The following is a 6,410-nucleotide window of genomic DNA, read 5'->3' on the forward strand; positions in this document are numbered from 1 at the left end:
TTTTAGAAAACAGAACGTTTCGCTGCAGAGTAGGAAAAGAACTCTCGACAACCCGACAACTAGAAGCAGGAGTCCCGCAAGGCGCAGTCCTTTCGCCACACCTCTTCTCTATATACACAGCAGACGTGCCCAGGCCAGAGAACGGCATTAATAAGCTGGCTCTCTATGCAGACGACACGGCCCTGCTGGCTAGATCCAACAGCGCAACTCACGTTACCAGGTACCTACAGCAACAAGTAGATAGACTAGAGAAATGGGCAAACCGATGGAAGATCGCAATTAACCCTGACAAGAGCCAGGCGATACTGTTCACCCGAAGGCGACGCATGCAACCGGAAGGACACGTCCTCTACAACGGACAAGAGATTCCCTGGAAGGAAAAGGCCAAATACCTGGGGGTCACCCTGGACAAAAGACTGACGTTCCGGCTCACGTAAGGGAGAGAATAGGGATGGCGAGATCAGCCAGACACAAGCTAAAGCCAATTATAGGCCCCAAATCCAACATGGGGCTGAAAGTTAAGCTGCTAATGATCAGAACAATAATCCTCCCAATGATACTGTACGCCAGCGCAGCATGGGGACACTGCGCGCAGACATACAGAAACAACATACAAACGTTTTTGAACGCGTGCATAAGGGCCGCTCTAAACGCACCCAGATACATGCCCAACAGATATATCAACAGGGACTTGGACCAGGACCCCCATTACGTGGACACATACCTGAGGAAACACGCAGAAAGCGTGTTTGAAAGACTCAGAGTGCACGACAACCCGGCGTTTCGAGACCTGCACGAAGCGCTGAACATGGACGACCCCAGGTTCAGAGAACGGGACAAATACAGAAGACCTATAGACCAAAACAGCAGACCTCCCCCGCGAGTCGCCGTCAGGCGGCTCCGGTAAGTATAATATTCCAGTGTATATTAACATATATTCTCTTTCAGCAAAACCGCGAGTCAATTTCAAAACCACATTTCTCAGCTTCACTGGGAAAAAGCCCGATTATCACAACTCTGGCCGCCGTTAGCTTTGGGGGCCCCCATGCAAAAATTCAGTCAGGAATACCGCGACAAACAAGACCAAAAATTCAAAACGCGAATAGATAGGGAAATAAAAGCACCTAAAGGCTGGTTTCCAACCAAAAGAGGTTAGATATCAATCTTGCTGAAGTGCCAGCAGCTGGATTGAGGACCGTTTCCTTAAGAAACGGGGGTGGAAGGAAAGGGTCGCCAGGTCCAAACCTGCGGAAGCATTTCCGTAAGGAGGGAGCTTGCGACCTGGGCACACAACCCGGGAGGGGCATGGGGGAGGACTACATCATTCTCTCTAGACGCCTAACGAGTGTAGCATCTATCTTCCGAGAATATATTGTCAGTTGTTTTTTTACTATGGCAGACATAGAAAATCAGAATTCTTCGGCTTCGGCTAATTCATCTTCGTCGCCGCAGGCACAGTCTACTGCGAAGAAAGAAGAGAAAGTTAAAAATCCAAGAAGTAAACCTTCTCACCCACCTACGTCGGAAATGGTTAATAACGCTATTAAAGGATTGAAGGAACGGGGTGGTTCCTCTTTACAAGCCATAAAAAAATATATTGCGGCGAATTATAAGGCTGACGCAGAAAAAGTGGCACCTTTCATCAAGAAATATCTTAAATCTGCGGTTGCTTCCGGATCATTAGTACAAACTAAAGGAAAAGGTGCATCGGGGTCGTTCAAATTGGCATCGGCATCTTCTGGTTCGGCAAAACCGTCGGCTACCGAAAAGAAAACGTCCGGTACGGCCGGTGCGAAGGCCAAAAAAACTCCCGTTAAACGCGTAGCTGGTGAAAAAGCTAAAACCGGCAAGAAGGCTGCTGCATCACCGAAAGGTAAGAAAGCCTCTCCGGAAAAGAAAGCGGCTGCCGCAGCCAAGCCTAAAAAGGTAACTGCCGAGGATAAAAAGACCGTCGCTTCTAAGGTTTCGTCCGCGACTTCTGCTAGTAAAACCAAGTCTCCTTCGAAAGCAAAGAAAACTAACAAAGGACCAACAAAAAAGCCGAAAGCACCCAAACCGAAAACCGCGAAAGCGACCCCTGCATCGGCATCTTCTCCGAAAGCCAAAAAAGCTGCCTCTCCAAAAAAGAAGAAGTAAATTCTTCTATCAGTTGACTTCTCTCTCCGGCGACGAAGTCTAAGAAAACAAATGGCCCTTTTCAGGGCCACAATTTTTTTTACAAGAATTCGTATATAATTCAACTGTCCAACAAATATATAAATAAATAGTCAGAACTACCTACCTAGCCTATCCCTATAAACAGAAAAAAAATAGATAAATAATATTTCTTCCGCCGCCGCCGCCGACTATCGAATTGATATGAATCGAATAATTTCGTAAAAGAGTAAAAATTAAAAAATATTGCTCTGTCTTTCTATTTCATTGAAATATGTCTTGTGAACAGTTGACTTATTTTCTGATATTGGGATCGTTTCAGGAAAATGAGTCAAAATCATTTCGAGATTTCCAAACTAAGGGTGTTCCATTTGAGAAATCACTGATTTTTATATCTTCAGAATTACTCATCGACTCCTAATACCTCGTTCATCATTTTGGAAATGTTACTCCTCCTACAAGACGACGGAATGTAATATTTTGATGAATCAATAATAGCTTATGTATTCTATGAGACTTGTTTTCAATTTTATAGGGAAATGGCTCGAGAACCGAATAATACCTACTTTTTCTGTATAAACGATCGAATATCTCGAGAACGATTCATTTTTGGTATAGGGTATATTACAAAAAGTCACTCGAGATTTATGCCAGGTATTCAAAAATATGAATCAGAGGAAATTTACGAAAAGATGGTGATGTTATGAGCGATCTTTCATTCAGTGATCGCTTGTTTTTCGTTATTTATCTCAGCCGTTTCTAAAAATGATCTTTTCGAAAGATTCGTTTCGGAAAGTAAAAAATTTCAGTATTATAATCCATATTTGGATCATACTGAACATGTTCTGCAAACACCCGTGATTTAATATTTACGTGATGCGAGTTATTGAAAATATCATACATTCATTCATTCATTCATTCATATCTATCGATAAACGAATTCTTTCATCAATTGCATTTTGTGGTTCTGAAAAGAACCTTTTTTTTGTATATATTTTCAATATATATTGGGATATATATATATGAAATTAAGCTCGTTCTCCGCGTATTCTCCTTGCTAACTGAATGTCTTTGGGCATAATGGTAACGCGCTTGGCGTGAATGGCGCACAAATTCGTATCTTCGAAGAGTCCTACCAAATACGCCTCGCTAGCTTCTTGCAAAGCCATGACGGCTGAACTTTGGAATCGTAAATCGGTTTTGAAATCTTGAGCGATTTCTCGAACTAAACGTTGAAAGGGTAATTTCCTAATCAACAATTCAGTACTCTTCTGATAACGTCGAATTTCTCGGAGAGCAACAGTACCGGGTCTGTAACGATGAGGTTTTTTAACACCTCCCGTAGCCGGTGCACTTTTGCGAGCTGCTTTAGTAGCTAATTGTTTTCTCGGAGCTTTACCTCCAGTCGATTTACGAGCGGTCTGCTTGGTACGAGCCATTTTCAAAACCTATTGCGAATTGTAACGAACGAAATGTATACCGAACGATAGACGGACAACATATGAACTGAGTCGGCTTATACACGCCAACTATTATATACCATCTAGACGAGACGCCATTGGTCCGATTTCCAGTTGTGGGCGGAGTCATGAAATTTAACAAAACCCGACCGAGTTCGGTGTAGAACTTTAGTCGAAGTCTGTCGTTAGTATCACTAACAGTATTTCATTCGTATCGTGCAGTATATAATTTATTCTTAACATTCGAAATGACTGGTCGTGGCAAGGGAGGTAAAGGTTTAGGAAAAGGAGGAGCGAAACGTCATCGTAAAGTATTGCGTGATAATATCCAAGGAATAACGAAACCTGCCATTAGAAGATTAGCCCGTCGAGGTGGTGTTAAACGTATTTCGGGTTTGATATACGAAGAAACTCGTGGAGTACTCAAAGTATTTCTCGAAAATGTTATCAGAGATGCCGTAACATATACCGAACATGCGAAACGCAAAACCGTCACAGCCATGGATGTTGTATACGCCCTGAAAAGGCAAGGTCGAACCTTGTACGGATTTGGCGGTTGAATTTAATGCCTCCCCCTGTATTGTCCTTACCGTTTCCATAAAAAAAAGGTTCTTTTCAGAACCACAAAAGCTTATGAAATGAATTCGTGTGTATTTTTTATATTTTTGAAGTAAGTCTCAGGTCAAGAAAGTAATACAAATCATGAAATTATGAAACAACAAAATTTAATTGACGCTCCGGAGGGGCGACTTCATTGATGATTCCAGTGGCGCATTTGCTTTTTCAGCTGCAGGAAAACCCGGAAAAACCTGCAGCAGCAGCAAGCACCACATCATGTGAACATCTTGATCTACTAATGTCTTCTCTTTTATAAAACAAAATGTAGGGTATCTCCAGAGACTACAGTAAATTTAGAACATCGCCAGAACACTTAGTGACACGACTATCGTCAAACTTAATCGACCTCTGCCCTCCGGTAGCAAGCAGAATATCGGAAGCGTGAAATAAAAATTTGAATTGGAAATTTTGGCGAAATAACCCGAACGGAAAGTGTAGTGAAAATATAAAAGATAACGGAAAGTGTAGTGAAAATATAAAAGATAACGGAAAGTGTAGTGAACGTTTACCTCTGCCTTCCGCGAACAAGCAGAATATCGGAAGCGTGAAATAAAAATTTGAAATGGAAATTTTGGCGAAATAACCCGAACGGAAAGTGTAGTGAAAATATAAAAGAAAACGGAAAGTGTAGTGAAAATTTAAAAGTAGCGGAAAGTGTAGTGAAAACATAAATATACCGGAAAGTGTAGTGAACGTTTACTTCTGCCTTCCGCGAGCAAGCAGAATATCGGAAGCGTGAAATAAAAATTTGAATTGGAAATTTTGGCGAAATAACCCGAACGGAAAGTGTAGTGAAAATAAAAAGATAACGGAAAGTGTAGTGAAAACATAAATATAACGGAAAGTGTAATGAAAGTTTACCTCTGCCTTCTGGGAGCGAGCAGAATTTCGGAAGCGTGAAGAAAATATTTCAGATGGAAACTTTGGCGAAAATAATCGTGAACGGAAAGTGTGGTGAAAATATAAAAGTATCGGAAAGTGTAGTGAAACATAAATATAACGGAAAGTGTAATGAAAGTTTACCTCTGCCTTCTGGGAGCGAGCAGAATTTCGGAAGCGTGAAGAAAATATTTCAGATGGAAACTTTGGCGAAAATAATCGTGAACGGAAAGTGTGGTGAAAATATAAAAGTATCGGAAGTGTAGTGAAAACATAAATATAACGGAAAGTGTAATGAAAGTTTACCTCTGCCTTCTGGGAGCAGAAATTTCGGAAGCGTGAAGAAAACATTTCAGATGGAAATTTTGGCGAAAATAAATCATGAACGGAAAGTGTGGTGAAAATATAAAAGTATCGGAAAGTGTGGTGAAAATATAAAAGTATCGGAAAGTGTAGTGAAAACATAAATATAACGGAAAGTGTAATGAAAGTTTACCTCTGCCTTCTGGGTGCGAGCAGAATTTCGGAAGCGTGAAGAAAAAATTTCAGATGGAAACTTTGGCGAAAATAATCGTGAACGGAAAGTGTGGTGAAAATATAAAAGTATCGGAAAGTGTAGTGAAAACATAAATATAACGGAAAGTGTAATGAAAGTTTACCTCTGCCTTCCGCGAACAAGCAGAATATCGGAAGCGTGAAATAAAAATTTGAAATGGAAATTTTGGCGAAATAACCCGAACGGAAAGTGTAGTGAAAATATAAAAGATAACGGAAAGTGTAGTGAAAACATAAATATAACGGAAAGTGTAATGAAAGTTTACCTCTGCCTTCTGGGAGCGAGCAGAATTTCGGAAGCGTGAAGAAAAAAATTTCAGACGGAAATTTTGGCGAAAATAATCATGAACGGAAAGTGTGGTGAAAATAACGGAAAGTGTGGTGAAAATATCGGAAAGTATAGTGAAATTTTCGCCAAAATTTCTCTTTGAAAATTTTTTATCACGCTTCCGAAATTCTGTTTGCTCCCATTAATTCAAGTATCGTCTCACCGTCTCAACTCATATGTTGTAATGGCGAGAAAGCGGTATAGGCCTTACACAAATTTTCACTACACTTTCCGATAAACATTGTAATCGAGACGTCCTGTTGTCAGAACGTTATCCTATAATATTTTAATATATCGATCGATATGCGTATTCATGTCTGATACAATATCATATCGACGGATATAAATTATATTGACTAGGACTATACGAAAAGTGGAAAAAACCGAAAGTCGCGTAGGGTCCCGTCAGCGTTAAC

This window comes from Leptinotarsa decemlineata, unplaced genomic scaffold, assembly GCF_025532065.1.
Source record: "Leptinotarsa decemlineata unplaced genomic scaffold, Ldec_3_MD MMD2_tig00026352_RagTag_RagTag, whole genome shotgun sequence".
NCBI lineage: Eukaryota > Metazoa > Arthropoda > Insecta > Coleoptera > Chrysomelidae > Leptinotarsa > Leptinotarsa decemlineata.